General features: G+C 38.4%; 1 long non-coding RNA gene across 5 annotated transcripts in view; it reads right to left on the bottom strand.

Moving 5' to 3' along the window:
- Positions 1-24,630, bottom strand: part of LOC138689289 (uncharacterized) — a 350,596-nt gene that overhangs the window by 281,606 nt on the left and 44,360 nt on the right. The window lies entirely within an intron of this gene.

Genomic DNA, 24,630 nt, shown 5'->3' with positions numbered 1-24,630 from the left:
TGTTTTATCAAAGTTTTCAAGTTGCTTTTCTATACTTGTTTAAACTTAAGGAATAAGATGGCAACCACTGTAATAAACACTGCGGAACACAAGGTGTAATAGGGAAATTTTATTCCCTGCTAATGGCAACATCCTGAGAAATGTGCTCTAGAAGCAAACCTGTTCTTTGATTAATATTATAGCCCATTGTACAGTCTGCCACAGACACTAGTGTTGTCTTTCTCAGTGTTGACAGTCACAAAGAAATGGCTTACTACTATATCAGAGAGTTTTAAAAAGGGGTACAGGATCATATTGATCTTGCAAGACAGAAATAAGAGACGTATTTCCCCATCATGATATTTAGGTTCAAAATTATTTAGGAAATACTAGCAATTCCCAGTATATGTTTAAAAAAAAAAAAAGGAGGAAATTAAATTACTTGAATTTATGGGTTAAGATAACTTTTTTTAGATGAGGATAATAAACACATGCAATTTCACTTACTTGCTTATCAACAGAAGAAAAAAAAATTTACTCAGGCCCAGCCACACATCAATGTGTGAAAGCATTTGTGATGAATGACATTGCATCACACTTTCAATTGCACTCCTAGTATACAGTCCAAGAGATAAATCCACTTATTCTTTCCTTTACATGTTGCATACATAAGAAGAAAGTATAGCAAGATTAAAAATCCAATAAAAGATGAAGTAATGTCTTAAAAGGAGGGATTCAAATCTGTTTATTATTTTGGAATAGGCTCTATGCAAACATTTTCATCCTTCAGGGCAGTTCCTGTCAATTATTTGTTCAAATAGTTGGATTCTACTGAGTACAAACTAGTAGGCAGTAGATCTAATGTTACAGCACACAAAGGAGTAATGCTATTTACTATTTACACATATCTGAACAAACATCTTCTGAAACTCTTACACCACAGAGTATATAATTTTTCATAGATCCTGACACACTGAGATTTCTAGAAAATGGACAATTTAAGATAAAATCTGTACCAAGACAGAGGAATTAATACTCCCATTTTTGTACTTTCTAACCTTTAGGATAAAAAAAGTCCAGAGCTGTAGCAGGTGGCAGCCATCCCAGAAAGAGACACAAGGGCAGACACATCATCCCATCTCCGCTTTCAGAATCAGCCAGCATGGGTCTGAGGAAGAACAGCTGTTAAATGAACTTCTTGGTTATTTTTCGCTCTGCTCCCTTGACTCTGCTACCTGAATCGCCAAGCCACCTTTTCTGTCAGTCACAGTAGATGACCCTCCGCCCTCACTCCACTATTATCTGTCAGTAACAATACTACATCAGACAGCTCTATGTTATTCAGCTGTATTTTATTAGGTCATACCACCTACAATATATTTACTGTTGTATTTTGGATTTCTCCCATATGCAACTGATGGGACTAGGATGTTCCCTTTCATACAGACTAGTTTCACCACATACCTTGGACTGCTAAAAATCATTCAGCCGGGGGGGGGGGGGGGGGGGGGGGTGCACTATATCAGTGCAAAGCTCTGCTACAAACCACCACCACCCAAATGTTTGCAACTCTCAGCAATGCCTTTGAAGAAATATGCTCCTAGTTAATAAGAGCATCCAAATCAAGATTTTCATGTGGCATACAGCTTTACTGCTAATGCTTCACAGGGCAGCAATCCAAAACTCCAGTGTCAATGACTTTCCAAGACTAACAATGCATTATTACAAAGATGAAAAAAATTGAAGTCCCAATATTAGTTCATATATCCCAAAGCATACAGGCATCCAAAATACCCATCAGGGATGTTATACAATATAGTCTGAATTTTGGAAGAGTAGGCAAATACATTTTTCAGTAGCCAGGGATGGAAGATGAAGACTTATCCTGGTTTTGGCTGGGATAGAGTTAATTTTCTTTCTAGTAGCTGGTATAGGGTTATGGTTTGAGTTCAGTATGAGAAGAATGTTGGTAACACACTGATGTTTTCAGTTTTTGCTAAGTAGTGTTTAGACCAAGTCAAGGATTTTTCAGCTTCTCATGCCCAGCCAGCGAGAAAGCTGAAGGGGCACAAGAAGTTGGGAGGGGACACAGCCAGGGCAGCTAACCCAAACTGGCCAAAGGGGTATTCCATACCATGTGATGTCATGCCCAGTATATAAACTGGGGCAATTGCTGCACGGGAACTAACTGGGCATCGGTTGGCAAGTGGTGAGGAATTGCATTGTGCATCACATGTTTTGTATATTCCAATCCTTTGATTATTATTGTCATTTTATTATTGTTACTATTACTAGTTTCTTCCTTTCTGTTCTATTAAACTGTTCTTATCTCATCCCACAAGTTTTACCGGGTTTTTGTTTGGTTTTTTTTTTTTCCCCTAATTCTCTCCCTCATCTCACTGGGTGGGGGGGAAGTGAATGAGCTGCTGCCTGGTGCTTAGTTGCTGGCTGAGGTTAAACCATGACAAGACTGCACTGAATAATCATGTACCTTTGTGGCACAGATGGTAACATATCTTAATATCTGTCAGGTAGTTAGCTTAAAAACTAATCCAGAAGTCATTCATGGTTAAACAAGCCTAGATGTCAACACAGTAAGACTTTTCCCCACACATCTAGCTTATTAGTGTTGCAATGGCTGCAGCACTTTGCTCTTATGATGGCTTCAGTTTACGCTAAAAAAAGCAAACAAGGTCAAAAGCACAATATCTAACCATCACTACAAAATTAAAATGTAAGCTGAACACAAGGGAGAACACAGGGAGCCAAAACAGAGACAGGCTTCAATTAGGTGAATATCTCAACAGCACAAAGTAAGGTGACTCCAAGCCTCTGCATCACCCTCCCAGCAAACCGGCTGACTTATGTCTCCCTCTTCACAGCATCAACACATTCTTCCCAATATGCCTCTGAAAATCCAAGTTCCTGAACAATTAGCTTTAAAAGTACTGCCTGCCTATGCAATGCAACTTTGATAATGTAAAACACGCTTTCTAAAATTATCAGAGAAGTATAAAGTGAATCAAGTATATTTTCCTCTCTGCTAGGTAGTAATAAGACATTAACAGTATTTAGCTTGAAGCCAGGCTTAATCCATGTAAAACATTTTGCTTCACTTATCTTTTTTTGCAAGTATGTACTACTGTAAGCATCTTGTAAGGAAGCATCTTGCAAGGAAGAGTATCTACAATAAAAGCTGGCATTTTGGAATAAATTATATACACATACATTCCATTAAAAGGCACAGTTCAAATACTTTCTTTCCTCTGTATGTACAGTTTAGCTGCATTAAAAGTTGTCTTAGTGTCAAAGCTATATCAAATCCTAACCAGAATCACAATCTGACACTTGTTCTGTGGCAGAAAACATTCTAGACTCACATGCAGAGAAGTATAACTACATGTCGTTGCTAGAATGGCTCTGATAATCTGTACCAGTAAAGTAACCTCAGAACTGGAGTGATTATTTGCATTCATACTCCACAGAGCCAAATTGTAACTTTCTGTCTCCAGATCCTTTACATCCTACTTTCAGGAAAGGGAAATCACAGATCTATCCTCTACCTGAAAAGCCATGAACTGATCACTAAAAGCAGTTATCTGTAAGGTCTTTACAAGAACAATCTCTCTCTTTTACTGGAGCACAGCAGTGACAGTGACTCTTAAAAGTCCCATGGCAAACAAGTTTGGGCATGGAAGCTGCTACTTTTAGAACAGCAGAAGAAAAGATGAAGGAAACCATCTGAATGCCAAACTTTCTGCTAGAAAACTACTGGCTCTGTGAGAAACTCTTTCCTCTATTTTACTTTTCAGTATTACCAGAGACATACCTTGATAGGCTAACACAAAGAGTGTCAACACTGACACTGCATTTTCTACATTCCCTACACTAAGTCAGTACAGGAAAGACGAAGCGTGTTCCGAAGGCTCTGCAAAATTTCATCCTCCTCCAGAACAGAGGTAGTCCAGAGAAGGTGCCGTATGAGCATTTTGCAGAAAACAAAGAACAGAAGTGGAAAGACTCGAAAACCAAGGCATGACCTGTTTGCATAACATCACTTCCCTGGAACTGTGCATCAGGGAATAAATAGAAAGGCTCAGCGGATCCTCAGCATAACAACATTTAGTTTTGATTACAAAAGGGAAAAAGGCACACTCTCAGTGATGCAGCAGCTCCACAGAAGACACCACTCAGAAGCTGACACAAGTGGGAAATGGTTCTGTATGAACCACTTATGTTAGGGGTGAGAACACAGGGGTAGGGACTAAGCTGTACTGTTGGTCCATTATTCAAGCAGATCTCAGCATGTAAGAAAAGATCCTAAGAGTCTCACTTGACATTCCCCAGTGCTATCATGGATAACTATCCCAGCAGTCTGTTGATGATGCAGCAGCTAGATCAGTCCATCAGAGAGAGATGGAAGCTCTGGCTGCACCACAGAATTTTTTGGCAATTAGGATGTACTTGAAATAATAGGACTATGGCATGCGAGGTCACAGAAGCACAATCCACATCGCTTTTCCTGGTAGCCTACAATAACTCTGAAAGAGAGTGAATCTGAGGACAGGGTGTCCACACTGCCTCCAGGAGTACACAGGAACATTCCACGTAAGCCACCTGCACGAAACCTCCTAAGGCCAAGACAATGCAGCTGTTCATGGAATTTGTCCCCAAGAAAACCAACACAAAGGCTTTAAGTAAGGAATGTAAATACAGACCTGTTGTACAAACTTTCCTCCATCATCCAATGCCTTCAAGGTACAAAACAGCAGTGAGCGTAGGAATAACCTGGGCACAAGCATTACCTTTTCAGTTCTAAAGGAGGTCAGTGAGAAGGTTAGCATCTTTCATGCTCTGTTATCTTTCTTCTTCTATAAGAATACTATAATAGGCATAAAGATGATTCCAAGTGGAATCCTAAATCCCCCAAATTCTTTCTAAAACAGGAACTCTTGAAAAGCATCCAGCTGATAGAACTGCAGTCTTTAAGGGCAAGAAGCATTTTCGCAGTCCGAGAGCTTGCATGCAGAATTACAGCCAAGTCAATGTTTACACACAGGTTATAAAAATCAGACTAAAGCGTGGCAATAGGCTAGCCACCACAGTGAAGAATTGCACAGGAACACACTCATAAGCTGTTTGCCAAACTAATTTCCAGATAATCACCATATTCTCAACTCTTTCCCCAACCCCCGAAAGGTTACAGAATGCCAGCTTTCTCTGTGCTGTTATATGAACTGGTCCATTGATTTTGTATTTGATTTCTACAATCCCCTGCTAAAAAACTCCTTCAATAATAAATCCAGTTTCATGACAGACTTGAAGTTATCTGAAATTGACTGCAAAACACAAGCAAAGTTTCATTGCCCTGAAAAAAGAGGTATGATTATCTCAATTATTCCTCTTGCATTAGTGTTAAACTGATGGAAGGCCTGAACTAACTTAGAGTAATTTAAGAAATATAGCATAAGGGTCCGTTCTTTAGGAAGATTCTCCTCATCCACAAGTGCACTGAATTTTGTATTTTTCCTGTCACAATTTGATTATACACAGTCAGTACCCTTTACACTCTGGCATGCAGTCATCCAATACATCAACTGCAGAACTATGACCTGATCTTTCTTGCATTTAGCATATGATTGGAATTTTTGCAGCATCAAGAGAGATTTGGGTGCCCTCCTGTATATCTCTCAGATTTTGTTTTGAAAATTACTTACTGTGTTCAAATGTATGTATAAGCCTAGTAGTCTGAGAGAAAGAGAGAAGTGTCTTCCTAGAAATACCCTTACAAATAAAAATCCAGTTCTCACTGCTGCTCATCAGTGCCCAGCAGGGTTGCACATGACATCTCACACTGTAGCAGCTGCTTTGCACTTCAAGCAGCCTTGAGCTCTGCGGTTGCAAGATTCTGTTTATTGTAAGGGATGTTAACGTTATGTCCTTAATATGACTCTTTAGCTATTATAAGAAAGGCATCTATATGTCTTTGAAAATCTCCCTCAAAGGTATTACATACAGGTAGTTAATTGTTCCTATTGCAAAATGTAGATCTTTATTACAACTTGAGAACCCATCTAAAATAAAGTGTCCTTAATAATCCTCACTGGAAGCACAATTACAAGCATTTTAGAACCCTTTCATGGCTATTGAAAATGCTGCGCTTTTTTTTGGCAGATTTTTTTCAGTAAAGTACCCAAACTGTCCAATCTTCTACAGATGTGCCATCCAAGAGCAGCCTCCTCCCAGGCTCTGAATTTTTCCTCTGAAGTCTGCTTGATCTCCCCTACTCCATCAGAATCACAAACTGGTATCTATATCTAAGCATTTTACCCAGTGAATATTCAGTGTAAAATACATAAACAAGTTTTGGAGAAAGGACTAGAAACCAGGCCTGCTCTCTTCCAGGTAAGTGCTTTCAACACTGGGATATGGGTTCAAGCATCCTTCCCTCTCTAGCCCATGCAATCCTGCCCTTTTTTCTGCACAGAGACACAGCTTTAACAGCATCAGTGATTCTTATTCCACCTCACCTCTGAATACCATCCCACCCAAAAAGGGCACACTACCTGGTAAAGAGACTTTTCTGGAAGCTCGAGAAACATATCTGAAACTCGTCAAGGCTTGAGGTAAAAAAAAAGCTATTGAATCAGGTTTCACATACGTAAGACCGTAGCAAGTGTGAAGACATAGGTTCTTCTGTACTCTTTCAGGACCAATAAAATAGACATCTTCCAGTCCTTTCTACCCTTGTTCCAGCATCTATTGATTCTACTTCTGTCTCCTGACACGGAACTCTTTCATCTTGAAATCTGCTATGGACTAAATATGCAACTTTTATATTTTTTCACAATTTTTGCCTAACCAACTCCAATTCCTGAATTTTAGCCCCAGCATGAAATCATTCACCAACTCCACCAGGACCTTTCCCCCTCGACTAACCTCAAAATATCCTCCCAGGAAAACAGGGAAAGCATACCATAACACACTGGAGAGAAAAGCAAACAGGACATATGTGCATTACAGGAGACAAAATAAGATGCCAAAGACTTCTGTGGGCATAGATAGCCTATCTTCTGCTCTGAATAATTAAACATAAATGTGATGCTCTCCTCATGCCTGATCCAGATCGTATTTGTGGTTAAGTGATCTAGCAGTGCACAAATCCATTATTAATGACTGTGAAACTATCTGTGGCTTATTTTATGTATCTAGCCTTAGAAGTTGAGTAAAAGCCCATTAAAAAACAAAGGAAATACTCTATTGACTACAGTAAATTCTAAGAGAAAAAAGAAATCACATGAGAATAAAAATCTTTGAAAAGACTGGAAAGTTCACGTTTAAAGCTGATTATTCAGCTTGAAATGAAGATTTTTTTAAAATGAAAATACATACAAACGCAACCAACTCTAATTGGCTCTTTTGCCCAAAACCAATTCTAATTCCTAATAATTGCAACATATCCAGGAATTATAGCCATTTAAAAGAGTGTATTTTATACCCTCCTATCATTAAAAAAAACAGAGAATGATAGTCACAGAACTCTGTTCTGACTTTTACACTCAGTTAAGCATACATTTGCCTAAAATGAACTTAAGTAGAAGAGTCTTCTGATGAAAAACGTACTAAAATTGATACTATAAAAATATGATTCCAATACCCAGCTTTGCCACCAAGTTCCCCCATGACCCTCTTCTCTCCATCTGTGCAAGAAGAATCTTCTTCTTTCAACTGTTCTGTCTCGTTAGACTTCATGCTCTTTCAGATACAGTCTAACCATTAGTCCAGATGTATAGTGCCACACACAGCAGGATCCTGGCTCTTAGAGGACTTGTTGAGTGCTACCAAAATACATTAGAAGTCATGTACTCTTTATGTATCTAGGCAGTAAACTCCTAGAGCTCCCCCTAATAATTAAAAACTAATTAAGAAATATATACCAATAGGCTTGCATTCGGCTTGCTGATATGAATGGCAAGCTAAGCCATCTAAAGTAAATAGACTTTCTAAGAAGGTTCCTTCTACATCATGTTTTTTGACACAGGAAAGGTAGTAAAACATAATAAAACGATGCAAAATTGTATGTTCTATTCTAAAATGAACTTCTAATGGGTTTACTGTCTAAGCAGAAGGCCATATACTATCACCAACAGGTAGGGGCCTCAGAGCATTTAAATCTTCTAAGTAATAATACATGATGTATTTTCCCACATGCCCCAGAACACACACAACACAAAACAACTGTTTAGAAGTTCACTCAACCAAGAACAGTAATCTAGTCTATAGAAGAATTGCATCTGAAGATGTCCATTCCTACAGGTTGCAAAGCCACCTCTCTACCATTTAAGTAAGAGCTTGGGAATATTCCCAAGACAGAAACTGTGACATTCCAGATGACAAACCTCACTATTTTTCCCAAAACAACTGCCCTGAATCAAAATAATAAATTAATCTCTTATTTTACATGTCAACTCATATCAAAATCATTCTAGGAATCAGGAAAAACAGTGGAGCTATTTGAAAGATAAGGAACAATCAGAAACATTTCCAAAGAGTTCTCAGAAATTGTTATTTTCCGTCAACGCAAGGAGATCTGGGAGTCACTCTCTACCCCCGTACCTGGGAGTCTGTGACACTAGAAGGAACTAGGAGCAGTGTTTCCCAGAACCTGCCAAAGCCAGGTAAAGGGAGTTGTCATGTTAATGAAGCAGTGTTAATCTATTAGTTACTATTTGTTGCCCACTCCATCATTCCTTTCAAGGAATCTTTAAGCAATTTTTTTGTCTATTAGACAGGAAAAAAATAACTTCCAGTGACAGTGTGGCTGCTTTCCGGTTTCTTTGCAGTTTAGTACTTCTCCTCTTTTACCAGCTTCCTAAGTTGTCTTTGGTAAAATTTGATCAGAATCAAACTTACACCAAGGAACTGCAACAGTAGTTGGAGAGATTACAGTAGTAAGAGATCTGCCTGAAAGCATCAAGAAAAGATTTGATGCTAATCAACATGCAATCCTGCAGTCATACAGTGCTGACAAACGTGGTAGAAATGTAGTTTTGTAACCAAATTTCCCCAAGCACCGGGTAACGTGTCAATTTGGTGGGAGTGGAGTTTATTTTCTCAGCAGTTTGTCGATATTACTTATTTCTACAAGGAAAAACAGGCTGCAGTTACCACAGCCAGCAGTGTGCCCAGGTGGCCAACAGCATCCTGGCCTGTATCAGAAATGGTGTGGCCAGCAGGACCAGGGAAGGGATCATCCCCCATACTCAGCACTAGTGAGGCTGCTTCTCAAATACCGTGTTCAGTTTTGGGCTCCCCTCTACAAGAAGGACATTGAGGTGCGGGAGCATGTCCAGAGAAGGGCAGCCAAGTTGGTGAAGGGCCTGGAAGAATAGAAATGTGAAGCAGTATCACACAAATATTCGTGCTGATTTTCCCATAAAATGTCCAGCAGGTTCAAAAGAATGGACTGATATATCTATTCCAAGCAAGTTCCAGTAGAACAGATCAAATTCGATGTTTGCACAGAGTTTCAGTGCTCAGTGGCATGCCATGACAGTTTTATTTTACTTCTCCTGGTTGTTGGGCAAACAGAAAGCCTTTTGTAGACTCTTGCATGATCAAAAAATATGCTCTTTCCCAGAGAAGCCCTGCCACCTGGAAAAAGGCATGGGAGAAGCAGAGTTTGTCCTATATACCTATTAGGGCTGTAGGCAAAGGACTAGGCCACTGACCAGGTCCTGGCATGAGATTAAGCCAGCTGCAGAGGACATGGAATGCCGCTGAACACGGCATGCGAAAATGCCAAAGGTGAGCAGCTGACAAGAGTTACAGATAGCACCATGAAGAATGACTGAGCTTCACAGGTGATAATGGGGAAGTTACATGAAAAACAGATGAATTCCGTCAATAACTGAAGGAGAGTGCTGGGGACTTTCTGGAGAGCAGAGTTGTGCTAGGCCAGCAGCACTTAGGTATCCAGATCAGTAACAGCACAAAAGGCTGAGATTATCTAGGTAATGGTATCAGAAATGCCAAATCCGGGCATAGGTGCAGCAAGACTGGGACCAACAGGGAAAGTGTAAGGGGGGGGCAGGGAGGGGAAAAGACTGGGGTGAAGAAAGGGAGGTATGTGGGCAGCAAAAAGGAGGACCAGAAAATAGGAAAAGGGATAATAAGGTATGAAAATCATGCTGCCTTGGAGTGCTTGCTGGGAAGCATTGTCTTCAACTATCTCAGATTAAATCAAGCCAATAAAACAAAACCTGTTGTTCTGGCCATGCCACACAGCCCAAAACCAACTCCTATGGTTAGGAGACACAGGAAAAAAGGAGTACTTTCCCTGGCAAGCAAGGGAACACCCCAGTAGACAGATCAAGCATATAGTATTGCTGTGACAGTGCCCATTCCAGGAATGGTGCTACCCACTACCTCATAACAGTATCACTTTTTTAAGAGACTACTGGGTGTCTTGTGAGTCCTGACACTCTCAGTTAACTAAACATTATTGTAGCAATTATACCAATGCTGCTGAATCCAACAACAAAACAGAAACTAGCTAAAATATGCTGCTTCTATCCAGTGCCTGAGTTATCAGATGAACAGAGATCTTGGAAATCTTACTACCCAAAATAAAACAGGAGCAAAAACACTGGGGACAGCAAAATGCATTTACCAAACAGATTTAGAACTCAAAACTCCCTTCAGAACAACTGATGTTGGGGTTTTGGTTTTGGGGTTTTTTTGAACCAGTACATGTCTGAAACACAAGCTAAGATTTGCAAGCATATACGCATATGAAAAAAAACCCCACAAGTCTTTATGCCATAAAGTTCAAATTTTATTATAAATGTGGTCTAGAGTTTAGAATTTCCTGCACTGCAACTAGAGGAGAGTTACACCATCGCTTACTGTCAAGAGCATGCCATTTATATAAAGACCCCGTTAGCTAAAACACTTGTAACCAGGATGAGGACTACTCCAGATCCTTACAGCATGATTTGCAAAGCAGTATAAAGCTGCATTTGAGATATTCAGAACTAATTTGGATTAAAGATTAACATTTTGCCTCAATGGAGAAAGCACACGACTAATTCAATATGTTATATTCATCACAGCACTGAGTTTAACTACTAGCTCAATTTAGAGTTCTACCATCCAGTTACACCTGACATATGGTTGTTGGCTGTATATAAATAGCAATTTTAACACTCTCTGACTTGGATTTTTAGTAAGAACATCTTTTGCTTCTCACTCTCAAGAGACAGGAAGAGCTACCAGTGGCCGTCTGTGCATATTCATAGTTATTTCACATTTTCCTCTACATTTCTAAGCATACTGTTTTATGGAGCTCGTATAAATACAGGGGTGAGCATCTGCATCATGGACTGTGTAACTGCAGAACATTTAGATACTAATAGGGAAAATATCGTTCAAATTGAAAGATACCATTCTCATACTTTGCTCAGAAAGGATCACTTTCAGTAATGCAGACTGCTATTGGCCAATAGCCTCTTTTCAAACCATATGCAAAGCAGCAATATAAGCCATAAGACACCTGTAATGCAGGTGCATAGGGTTAACTGAAGAAGAGTTTGGTTTGTCGGGTTTTTTTTAAATAAAGGCAAATACAAATCATTGAGTATGCCAGGAGCTTGAGAGCACCCAACTATTTTAGGCTACCTAAGCAATGACATGCAAACAGGCTCTGACACAGGCCCAATCTTTAAAGGACCACCAGAACAAAGGACACAAAAGGCAGCTGTTTCTCCTCTAATCAGTGCACACAGCTACCAAGGCAATCATAGCCTCCACCAAGAATCCTCTAGTCATAACTCACTGATCAGCTGGACTTGAGCTGAACAAGAAGACATAAAAAGATTGAATTATGCTTTAGCTTCAAGGCTGGCAGCCCAACCATCTTGGGGGGGCAGGGGGGTAGGGAAGGAAGAAATCTGGGAAAACCTGGAAAGGAGGAGACTATAGTTAAAGCAAACTCCTACATTAATGGAGGAATATACAGAGCAACTCATCAAAAAGCTGGATACTGAAAAAGTGATTCTCTCTATCTTTATTTAAGAATGGTACCTAGCTTCAGAGCTTCTTCAGTCATTTTTCCTATCACACATGGCTGTCAATCTTTATTCTTTAAATGAATCAATATATAAAAACACAGACCAAATTAATAAAGTCAACATAATAATATTCATATTTCATGTTTGATGGGACAAGACTGTTTTTTGACAGTGCTTAGTTGAACTGCAATGGTCATTTCATTGGAAGCCTGCCAACTGCCTTTCTAGTTACAAAAGAAGGCAAGTTTGTCACATCCCCTTTCACTGTACTTTTCCAAGCCACACAAAAACACATAAACAGTCTAATGAGACACCCTGCAGGCTTAGTCCTTTCAGATGCTGCAGAATCAGCTACATCTACTTAAATGCAGTTTTTAAAATAGCACTGAAATAGAAAAAACACTAAGGTATACCATCTCCACTGTGTTTGAGGAGCAGGAGTATTCTAAACACACTAAAACCCAGACATTTATGCCCCAGCATCAGGCACTGGAAACAACCTTCTCACATAGCAAGAAACTATCAGGATTTCTCCCAGGGTGTACTGCAGGGTTATGAACCACCAATCTGGAAATACTGCATACAGACTTCTTGACATGAGCAGTGCTGCAGCCCCACTCAGCCTTTTCTTAAATGCTTTGTACAACAACTGCTGCTAAAAAAAACAAAACCAAAAACAAACAAAAAAACCAAAACAAAAAAAACCCAACAAAACAAATCCAAAACCAAATCTGTTTTCTCATCCTTGATCTCCAACCCCCTAGACATTTTTCTTAGGTCCAGTAAATGCAAACAAACCCAGAGATTTCAAGATCCCTTTTGCATGTTGGAAATGTTGCAGATACACAATAATTCCCAGTTTAGTCATCAAGAAGTGCCCTTAGGCAAACTTCACAGAGCTTCAGTGTTATTTTTAACAAGCAGCATACTACTGAAACAGGAAACTGCTACGTACTAGTTGCCAGGAGTACGTTATTAAGGAAAAAAGGAGTTAAGTCCTTGAAATGTAATGAGAAGGATTATTGCAACATGAAGCCACCCTCTTGAAACAGATTGTATCTGGAAAAGGAATTCAAGTCCCATTAGAAACCAATGGAAGCAAGTTTCAAAGACATTGCAAAGTAATTTTCTTTCAAATTACTTAGTTAATTCAAATGTATTAAACCATTAAATTAACAGAACACATTTTTTAAGTTACAGAACTTCCTTTAAAGTAACTTTGAAATCAAATCTCACTGGATTCAAGTATGGTCTAAAGGTTATTTAGTTTTAATTACCATATTAAAAACCCCAAACTTTTATCTTAAAAATATACACTTGAATGTGGTAGGGCCCATTCTCCCATTCCATACGATTTCCTTCATTTCTTGGTCACAACAAGACCACCTGAATGAATGAAAAATGAGTTATACACACTAACAATACAAGCTTCGGTCTCCAGTAAAGCCACTGGGAAGAAAACAGGACTAGAGACACTGTGAAGAACTTTGCTAGCAGAACAAAAAATGACAATTAAATTGATGTGTATAAAAGTATCAGAAAACAACTGAATTTGGGGTTCATTCTTTCAAATATACCTAGTACCTTAGATGATACCAACTACTACTCTTTTTCAAAAAAGTATTTCAGGTGGAAATATGTGGAAACATATCATTTTAGGATTTATGTTCACATACACATCCATTAAAGTAGCATGAAGTTCTACCATGTAAATCACTATAAGAGTTTATTAACTTTTTTTTCTACCTACACACACTACAAACCAGTGAGAGACAGGGATCTTCTAATAACTCTTTGCAATTGTACAACAAAGGATCTCTTATAAAGGTAAATTAAGTGATCTGACCAGTGTTATTCCTGTCAGTGGCACCATTAGGAACAGCATTGAAGTTCATGAATCTCACAAGTTTAAGGAAGGTTTTTACAATTGCCTGGTTGTGCTCCTGCTCTTTCAACAAACTCCACTGGTTTGGAAGCTAGTTAGCTCAGTGCAGAGTTCTACACTTGCCTGTAACCCCTTCTGAGATCATTTGGGATAAAGGAGGTCATTCCTGTCACAAGCAGTTTCTGGAGCGCCTACAATTTCTGAGTCACTGTGGCCCAAGCAGTTCTTCAGTTTCTAAATACAGCTTTAGTGATCTCTGAAAAAGTAAGAATATGACCCAAGCTAGCTATTCTAGCTACCTGTGTTAACATTAATTGATTTAGGACATTCTATACTGGAATCAGAATTACCTGAAACAGACCAAAGATTATAGTTCAGTCTTGTTCTGATTCAACAAGAATTTCAAAGCCCAGAACTGGAATAGGAAATAGGCTTAGAATGTCTTATTACTCTCATTTGAGTTAATAGCCTAGTTATGATTCACTTTCTTTCCTGTTTGCTGGACTTGATCTGCAGCTTGAGCAGCATCACAGTTGTTTAATTAACATAGTGGCAAGGAATACGCAAATACTATTCAATCTGAACTAGAAAAATGAGCTTGTATTGCTATTGTCAGCAGGCAAGCTTGGCTAACGTCCCTTGGTTCAACGCACTAGGAAAGTTTAAGTTGACTCAATTGTGCTTCTTACAGCATTAGCAGTAATCCAGACATGCATCACTGGTGCAAGAATATGCACAAAATCTTCATGACAGCAAGTTTCTCTTGAAGATCATTGCAAACCTTTTAGGTTAACACTTCTATTAATGCAAAAACCAATGAAACTTCAACAAGATTTTTACAGAGTTTGATTATTATTTTTAACAATTCCAATTTTACATGTTCACTGGAGCAAGTGTGAGCTTTGCCTAGTGAATGGAGACCATTTCTCACTTTTTCTAGAGGCAGGCTATTATACATCCTCCTCCCTATACATAGGCAGTCTTACACATCCTATTAGGTTCTGTCCATTTTGCAGATATCCTGTTGCAGCAAGCCAGCTACATAATCCAAGTAAATTGATCACTGGGGGAAAAGCCAACACTAAAACCAGTGAGATAACCCATGTAATGATACTGGACTTACCTCTCAGTATGACAAATGCTACTCTATAACCAGAGTTACAGATTAGGACCACAGCACTGTAGAAACTTAGAAGTGTTCCTGCTGCCTATTAGTAGAAGTTAGATATTATATCCTGCATTATTTCCCCACACACACTATCAAATAGACTCACGTGTAAAGTCTGATACAACATTTGACTGATAAAACCAGATTTTACTACATGCATTTTCTTTTGAGCTGGATAGGTTGGTATTAGAAATGTTTAGGAAATTGTCAACAAGAAAAAATTTCAGCAGAAAATGTTATGTTCGGGGCAGGGGACATGACACAGAAAAAACCCACAGATTTTTCCACACTTTTAATACAGCATCTGTCAAAACAAAAAAGACTTCCTTGTGCATAAGGAGAAATTTTGGTCATGCATATATGGGAGGACAAAGGTTGCGGCTTCTCCTCTCCACCAGTTAAAAATTTCTCCCTACTCTCTGCATCAACCTTTGACCCACACTTACTCCTGTCTCCACTGTGTTGATGTAATTGTGTGGGAAGTTGCTTTACAAACCAGACAATTTAAATACTTGAGTTGAAGGTGTAAAAAGAAAAGCTCAGTGGTTAAATCATCTCCCCACAATGTAAGAGAAAGGCTGAACAGGATTTACGTTCAAACATTCTCCTCCACTGTGCATCAGATAAAGGAGTGATTGTTTGTTTGTTTTTCTTCCAGAGAATCTCCAGTTTCATAGTTTTTTGTTAAAAACTAGAGATGAACTTGGGGGGGTGGGGGGGAGTGGGGAACAATAACTGTCTGAGAAACAGTATCTGAATAGGGAAATAAATATTCTTTAAAAGGTCACAAGACAGGAATGTAGATTTTCACCTGTGCCTAACTAGCAAAAAATAAATGATAGGTCATATGTAGGTTGCTCTGATAACTGATACATCCTTCTACCATGAAGACACGATGGGTGGTATAAACATTTCGACTCATTCACCTAGGAACAGTGACAATCTCTTTTTGTGCACTGAGTCAGCTAGAAAAAGAAAATTCCTACAGTTTTTATGTAAACAAAAAAAATAGAGTCAAACAAATCAAGACTCTCATTCCCTGGTATTCTATGAAGGTAACATTGTAAGAACATTGACAGGAGAGCTACAAAAAAAAAAAAGAGTTCAATCTCTTTTTAAGCTGCAAAAAAGTGACTACAAATGTCAAAATTTGATAGCTTTCCCAAAAGGGATTCTAAAACTTCTGAATTTATGTCAGTTGGTATTTCTGCATTTTGAAAAGACCAAACACAGAAAGATCTGAAGTTACACCCTAATTCCGCAACACTGCTTCGATGATCACTGTTTAATGAGAAAAGCTACAGAGAAAAGTTCAGAGGTACTTGCTGCAGAACATATAACGCTAAGTAACAACATAGATGACATAATAAAGTCACAATAAAAGCGCTAACTGTTCCTTATGAAGAAAACATTAGAAACGCAACAGACAAAATTAAGCAGACTGATTTTACAAAGCTTGATTCAGTAGCAGTCCTTCAGCCATTTTCTTACTACACTATTCATTTAATTCCACACCCACTGGAGGCCTAAGGGGAAAAAAAAAATCCTATCTTAGGAAAAACAATAATGTTAGTATAGTCGGGTCATTTTTTGTTGTTGTTCTGTAGAGAAGCTGTTTCTTCTTCTCTTCTTTACACTGCCAACTTCACCATGGCATGAAGCGATTAGTAGGCTGTCAATTTTTTTCATGATGACAACTTACAAAAGAAAACCTTCAAGACTCCCAATAATATGCTGAACATACTTTAAAAGGTGAAATAATGAAACAAAAATTTAAAAATAAGTCAGTACTATATTTAGGGCATTTCCAAGACAGAAATCATAAGCCAAAATTGTAGCTGTAACTCTCAAACAAGTAACGGTTAAAAAAACCAAACCACCACCCCCCAAACCCTTGTTGCTGTTGAAACATCAAATAAAAGAGACTTGTTCTAAATGAATGCATGCAAAGGCAATAAAAAGGAGTACAAATGTAAACTATAAATGCAAGAACAAATAAAAACATGGCACCTATGATCAGTAACAAGCCTGATATGCCAGGACAGCCAAAGGAGAATCCAGGTAAGTTGAAACAGTGGCAGACTCTTTCTAAGATACTTAATATGGAATGGACTCTGACCAATGTACTTCATACACCAAAACACAGGAGGAAAACACATAATGGTGCTGTAGATGCCATTTTTAATGCAAAATGTCCTATCCTTCCATCTCTTCAGGAACACCCAAGCAGAATTAGGAGTCTGATTCATTCTTTTCTCTTCACTGTTGCCACCTTTCCCTCCTTTAAGTGTCTAAGGGCTCACATTGTTTAGAAGTAACATATACCTGGACTCTTATCTGTATTTATTATTGCAGATAGTTCCAATGAAACCAGAAATAAATTGATTTCTATTGCTGTATTTCCTGTTTCAGTTCTAGAAAATGTAAAATTGATTCCTGTGATTTGTACTACATTTGCCAAAGGTGGAGGAAGAAATTCTCCTTTTCTTCATACAGTTAGCACCTGCTAGATAGCAGCAATTTAATTTAACCCATGTATCTTAATTCCAGTCCAAAGAGACCATTTCTAAATTGACATCTATATCCAGTTTAATTTTGATAGTTTAATCTGTGAAGTCATTAAAAGTGCTAGTCAGATGATGTGGTTTAACCCCAGCCAGCAACTAAGCACCATGCAGCCGCTCACTCACTCCCCCCCCACCCAGTGGGATGGGGGAGAAAATCAGGAAAAGAAGCAAAACTCCTGGGTTGAGATAAGAACGGTTTAATAGAACAGAAAAGAAGAAACTAATAATGATAACACTAATAAAATGACAACAGTAGTAATAAAAGGATTGAAATGTACAAATGATGCGCAGGGCAATTGCTCACCACCCGCCGACCTACACCCAGCCAGTCCCCCAAGCGGCGAATCCCTGCCCCCCCCTTCCCAGTTCCTAAACTAGATGGGACGTCCCATGGTATGGAATACACTGTTGGCCAGTTTGGGTCAGGTGCCCTGGCTGGGCATGAGAAGCTGAAAAATCCTTGACTGTAGTCTAAACACTACTGAGCAACAACTGCAAACATCAGTGTTATCAACATTCTTCACATACTGAACTCAAAACATAGCACTGCACCAGCTACTAGGAAGACAGTTAACTCTATCCCAGCTGAAACCAGGACATCAGAACAGGATTACAGGTGCCTGCAAATACATTCAGTGTCTAAATACCCTAAATATGGTGTCAAACACACACACTTCTTGAGCCCTGCTATTTCATATTTCCTAGAGTCATGAACATAGCTTAAGTATTAATCTCTTCCTACCTATAATTCAGGAAATTATCTGATACTTCAGTTACCACTGCATCAGCCTCCTTTCTTTATATGATGTAGAAAGAACAGGCAACACTGTGCTGCATTTCCTCATATGAATATTTTCTTCTGAGATAAACTAAATCATTTCTCATAGACTGGTACACTTCATTCTTGAAATGATTCCCACAGTGAAATGGGACAGCAACAAACTCCTGCACTAGTAGAGAGATTCACTGTGCTACTGATCCATGTGTTTGGATCGCTACCTGTGGGAGGAAAATTTACACATTGCCAGTGTGTAAAAAAAAAATCTAAATGCCACTCCAGTATTTGTTTATGAATTGTTGTGTGATTCAAGGAAAAAAAATATATATATAGTTTCCATTGCTGTTCAGGGACATCTTGCCACTAATTTCCAGAGTAAGAGATAAGACATAGTTCTTTATGTATAGTGTTTTCCCTTCCTTAAAGCATCTATTTATGAACCTTTTTAAGCCTGTATTTAGCCCTCTTTCCCTTCCAGGCCTTTGTTTATCTGGTTATTTCAGGCGAAGCAACTACTCTTCAGAAGCTCTACCAGATAAATATTACTAAGTATCTATTTTTTCCAATAGCTAGACACAGTCCACTGTTGCTACTACTACATCTGAATTCACACTCAAAATTACTGCAAGACATATTCCCAAATGTAAGAAAACTGAGTGCAACTTCTTCCAGTTTAAAACAGTAACAAATCAGTTACAGTCTAAACAAAATACTAAGTACTCTGTTACTAAAGCATAATGGAACTTAACATTTGAGTAGTATTTAATGGAACAACTGATCTACATGATCGCATTGGAAAGCATCTCTGTATCTCCAGCTAAGCTCCAGGCCCACATGATTCCATCAGCTCCTTAGGCTTCCCTCAAGCAAGGTTCAGACAATATTCACACATTAAGGGATGCTATTCAGCACAGAAGCAAATACCAAGCACAATCTGTGATATTATCCTCAAATCACACCATTTTTCTTTATCATCAGTTGTGCACAGTTTTGTCTTCAATATTAGAAATGCAAAGAAATAAATCTACAATAATTTTTTTTAAAGTCTTAATGAGCATATAAATGAATGTAGCAATTACTGTGAATACAACAGAAATAGCCCCTCAAAAGTTTCCCTTTATAAAAACTGATACAAAAACTGTTCTGTATAGCTATAATATGCCATTCAGTTCACGTGTCTCTATTTTGCCAGAGGGAAGGTGAGAAAAAGAGGGAAGCTCATGCTTACAAAATTCTGCCTTTCAACAGGAAAATCATGACTGATATTATGAGATAATTACACAATCAAACCCATTAACAATTTGCATTTCAACACCTCATGCAAACATGTTTGGGATAAGATGGAATAACCACACTTCCTGAAAATTAAGCAATTATGGATGGATGCAGAGAGAAGGGGTTTAGGTTTACTATTATACATATTAAATGTCTGATAAAAAAACTGAGGGGGTAATTTTCCCAGTTGCACATAAAGGCCTAAATATGCAAAGTGTCTCTTCTCATCAGTAAACACCTGTTTGATCAGACTGTATGTCAGCTTCTCATTTTTAGTGAATGACCCAAATGCACATTTTGAGCACAACTCTGAACGCTTAAGCTGCTCAAAATATATTTCAAGATAAAATATTTTTTTTTGCATTTCAAAATACAAGCAGGAGTTAAAGAGTTAAACTTATTTTATAAATAATCTGTAGTTAGTTCAGAGGCTGTGTCCAGAATTCAAACCAGTACAAGACTCAACTACTGGTAGCCACTGTCTTGCTCAAAGTTCCTCCAAAAAAAAAAGACAGCAGAGTTAGAATTGGGAGGTCACTCATCCTGTAACTTCTACCTTTACAAAATGAATGCAGAAGACTATGCTTTTTACAAAGGATAATATAACGGTGCTTTGAAAACTAACAGATTCAAGAAAGGAAATGAAAAATGGTTTAAGCTGCTTTGTACTGTCTTTTACCTCTTAACTGGACAACTCCTTTTTAGCGGGAGACCAGGCATGAAAACACTGCTGCAACATTTACCAATAGCCCCCCCAAAATTAATCAGACCTTAGGGCATGAGGTGTATTTGTAGATCCTGAATACTCAAATACTATCACCAAATACATTAATCATTATCATTGCCAACATTTTCAATAGAAATATCAAAGAAAACTCAATATAAAAGTATATTCTTCCAAACAGGAACAAAAAGTCTGTATAGGAGTAACATGAAACCAAAGTACCACGGTAGCAAATCACTTCACTTGGCATGAACAAACAGATGCTAGATTCCTCTACTGCATTTAGTAGAGCAGATACTGCAACAAATAACTCAAGTTGCTGCTCTCTGGGTGGGATGTTTCTCGGTGTTCATGCAGATGTTCTAGAAGCACAGGTTACACATCCCATTTGCTCTTTAATTATCCTTTCATTTGTTCCCCACTCCAGAGGCTGTACGTGGGGTCAGGTGACCATGCAAAACTGTCATCCATCTCTTTAGCAGACACTGACAAGAAATCAACTTATCAGTGCCTAAAAGACCAAGGCAAGGAAAGCAGCCAAGGGCCATGTATAAGCTGCAATAATTTAGGCCTGCTTATGTTTGTACAATAACTCACAGATGAGACTGGAATACAAACACACTGATTTGGCATTTATGGGACACACATGGAGTAAATGTTACTGACAACTGAAAAACTTTGCAAGTTAAAACAGATTGGCATACTTAATCTCTATATTGTTTCTAGCTGTTCAAACTTGCAGCAGCTGTTTAAACTAGCTCGGTGGGAGCAAAAGCCATCATAGTACGGAACTTCCAAACTCAGCCTTGATGCTTCACTTTCAGCCCACGTAAATGTTTACTGTAATATGCAGTCACAGGGAAAGGAGAGCAGGTTCCTGCATCCATATAAATTTTGTCCCCTCTGCTCTGACTTTGAATCAAAGTAATGTGACATTTAAGTATCAAAGACATGAACTTCACAAATCACCTTAAAGGAATGTTAATTTCAAAGCTCATTTGTGGCCAATATATGCTGACATTATTAGTGTCAAGCCAAACAGCCAAACATCTGAGTTGTGTCGCTGAAATGTAATTATAGAGGGACAGCTGTGTGCTGTTGTGTGTGACCCTGAGGAGTAGTGCAAAATAAAATGCCACAGAACCAGAAGCATTCTGTGACAACTTAATGGAACACAGGCAAACAAAACCTATGCATGATATATTTTAAATTGCTGCTTGTAATGGAGCATTACAGAACATCAATTAATGAGCAGTTTAGCTCATTGGCATAACCTAAATTGTCTTTCAGGAGCATATTTAGTAGGGTCAAATCTCTCTCATATACTGAACATATCAAATGGGCAGCAAGTGATGGAAAGGAATGCAATTTTGTCCACTCCATGCCAGCCACTTCTGTCTCAGGACTGTAGAAAAGCTACATCTCCCACATATCATTTCACACTGGAGAAAGGAATGGTTTCATTTGTACATTCTCCTAATGAAACAGATAAACACATACTCATGTACACAGAGGCTCTGCTGAAGATTAGGAGATGCAAACACTGTATTGGCATCCTCTCAGTTCCACAGGATCCCACTACTATCCACAGAGATCCTACTGTTCTAAGGACAGTAAGAAGTAGAAATAGGATTGGCATGTTGGAACATCCTTTAGCCTAGGGAAGGCCACCCCTTCTGGGTCCACAGAATAATGCTCCCTGCAATCACTGGAAGCCATTCTGTAAGCTATAAACTGGGAAGTTCAATGTCAAGGATTAGTGAATAGCAATACTGTACGGCAGGCTGCAACACTGTTCCCCTAGACAGGAAAAAAAAAGCTATCCTTGGATATCCAGTTAACCCCTGGACTTCTTGCCTTTTTTTTTTGGGGGGGGGGGGGGCGTAATTCTTTAACTTCAGTGGATTTGGATTTTTCTTCTGAAAGGCGTGTCAGACAAGTAACATTTTTCTCTCATTACACATTATTTTATCCACTGCCAAAAATAAAGATGGACAAACACTAATGAATACAGCATATAATCTATCTTTTGAGGCTAAAAGCACATAGAAATCATGAGAACAGAAATGAGTTTTATAAAGCTTTAAAACAAAATTAAGTTTTCCATTGATATCCACATCTGCACACCTAAATGATGGCGGTTTAGCAGACTTCTTTTTAGCAGAATCTTTTTATTCACTAGCTCTATTTAAAACAAACAAACAATTTTAAGCAAAGAGACTAAATAAGGAAAGGTTAAATACCGAATGAAAAAGCAAATTCATTATGGAGTATCAGGTCTACCAAGCACAGGGGAATTGCTTGCAACAGACTCACATTAATACATTCTCTTAATACCCGAGAATCTTATCCAAGTGCTTCTCTACGCTATTAACTTTCACAAATTCATCCCCATTCAGAAATACACTAGAATCACACAAGTAAAAACTAACTCCACAAATCATCATTAATATTTCAAGCACTTTTTTTCCCTTAAAAAAAATTCTTAAAGCCATGAAGTTAAATAAACCTCTTTAAAACTTCAACTTAAAAAACAAAACAAAACAAAAAAAAAACCACAAACCAGGTGTTAGGATTATGTAGACAATGCCTTAGTATTAAGTTACCACAGATTTAAGCTAAGAGTGACATCCAGTGGAAAGACAGTCTATATCCTCTCCTTCTTCATGCTATTGTGGAGACAGCTTTAGTTCAGATAAAACCTATCATAATAGTTTATGGTATGAATATTCAGAAAGCTCTGTCTGTCTTGTATTATACAACTCACTGGGAAGACACAGGTGTGCAAGAATGACAAATAGCACTGGATTTCCATGGAGTTGAAAGTTGTGCTGCACTTTGATTCATTTGGCCTAAGAGACAAAATTCTTATCATTGTTTCACCGCAACAAATTATCTACCTTAAAGTTAACTGTTAAACCAGGGAGCGACTGAAGATTTTGCACAAAAAAGTAACATGCTTCTGATAATACCTTTACGCAGGTATTTATTTTCATAGATGACTAATTAAGTTCTCTTTGGTAATACTCTATCCAACTTCCTAATGGCAATTAATTTTAAAAGGAAAGAGAGATGATATAAACATGGAAGCTACTATGTTTTGATCTAATGGAGTTGAACTGTGAAAAAGCTAAGCGAAGGTTGACGAGATGAAATTTTTTTGTACAAGATGGAAGCAAATCCCTTGTATGTAAACAAGACTGTTTCCCCGATTCATCTCTTTGGATATACATATACTCTGCTTGAGCAAAGAAAAAACAAAAAAAACAACCAAGGAGATACTCTCTACAGAATCCCAGGTACATTTCTCTGCACTTCTGAGCAGTGGGAGATGTGAATACTTAAGCAAAGGGAGATGTAGGGAAAAGGATGCTGGTGATATGGAGTCCTTTTTTTTCCTATACACATAGGAAGGCAGAACAGGCATCCATGATGCTACTCTCTCCTTCCTCTCTGGAGTTCTCAATGGTTCCAACACACTGGTTCTCATTCCATTATTGTCTCACCAGACTGGGAAGAAAGCTTCCCATTACTCTGGCTCCATTTTCACTATCTCTGCCTCCTACCTTGCTTGATCTTAGATTCATCATGGCTTCAGAGAAAGGGTTGGGCATAAAAAGTGCTTTTGCTTTCCACTGTATCCTTTCAGCTACTGGCTCTTACCACAGCAGGTCTCATCTCTGCAAACTCATATTTAAATCAGTCAAAATCTCTTTGTTAAACAGACAGCATCTACTGCAAAAGTCTGGTAGGCATGGGAGAATCTCCCTGCCCCTGTCAATAAAGGTACTCAGTTGTTAACAGACACCGATTAAAGACAAAGTAGACAACCACATGGTGATTGTAAGAAGCTTCTTGCAAGATTTCTGTGCTCCTGAAAGAATTTCCAAGTATCTTCTAATTGCAGTTGCAAGGTAAATCCATACTCAATATAATTAGACACTGTTTCATAGCTAGCCAAATTCAAATCCACAAGCAGCTTTTACTCTATCACCTGCTTACTACCACTGTCCTACATACAATATTGCCTCTCCAAGAAAAATGACAGTATTTAGCTCCTAAGTTTAACAATAACTACCTATAAGGTACGGCAGAAAGATTCTTCCTTTGGTGTAGTCATCTTTACAATATTCAAAAGCACTACCTTTTTTTTTTTGTTACATCTTCGAGTAATTTTCCCAAT

This window comes from Haliaeetus albicilla, chromosome 16, assembly GCF_947461875.1.
Source record: "Haliaeetus albicilla chromosome 16, bHalAlb1.1, whole genome shotgun sequence".
In the NCBI taxonomy this organism is placed as follows: domain Eukaryota; kingdom Metazoa; phylum Chordata; class Aves; order Accipitriformes; family Accipitridae; genus Haliaeetus; species Haliaeetus albicilla.
This window is presented reverse-complemented; position numbering and strand designations above follow the sequence as displayed.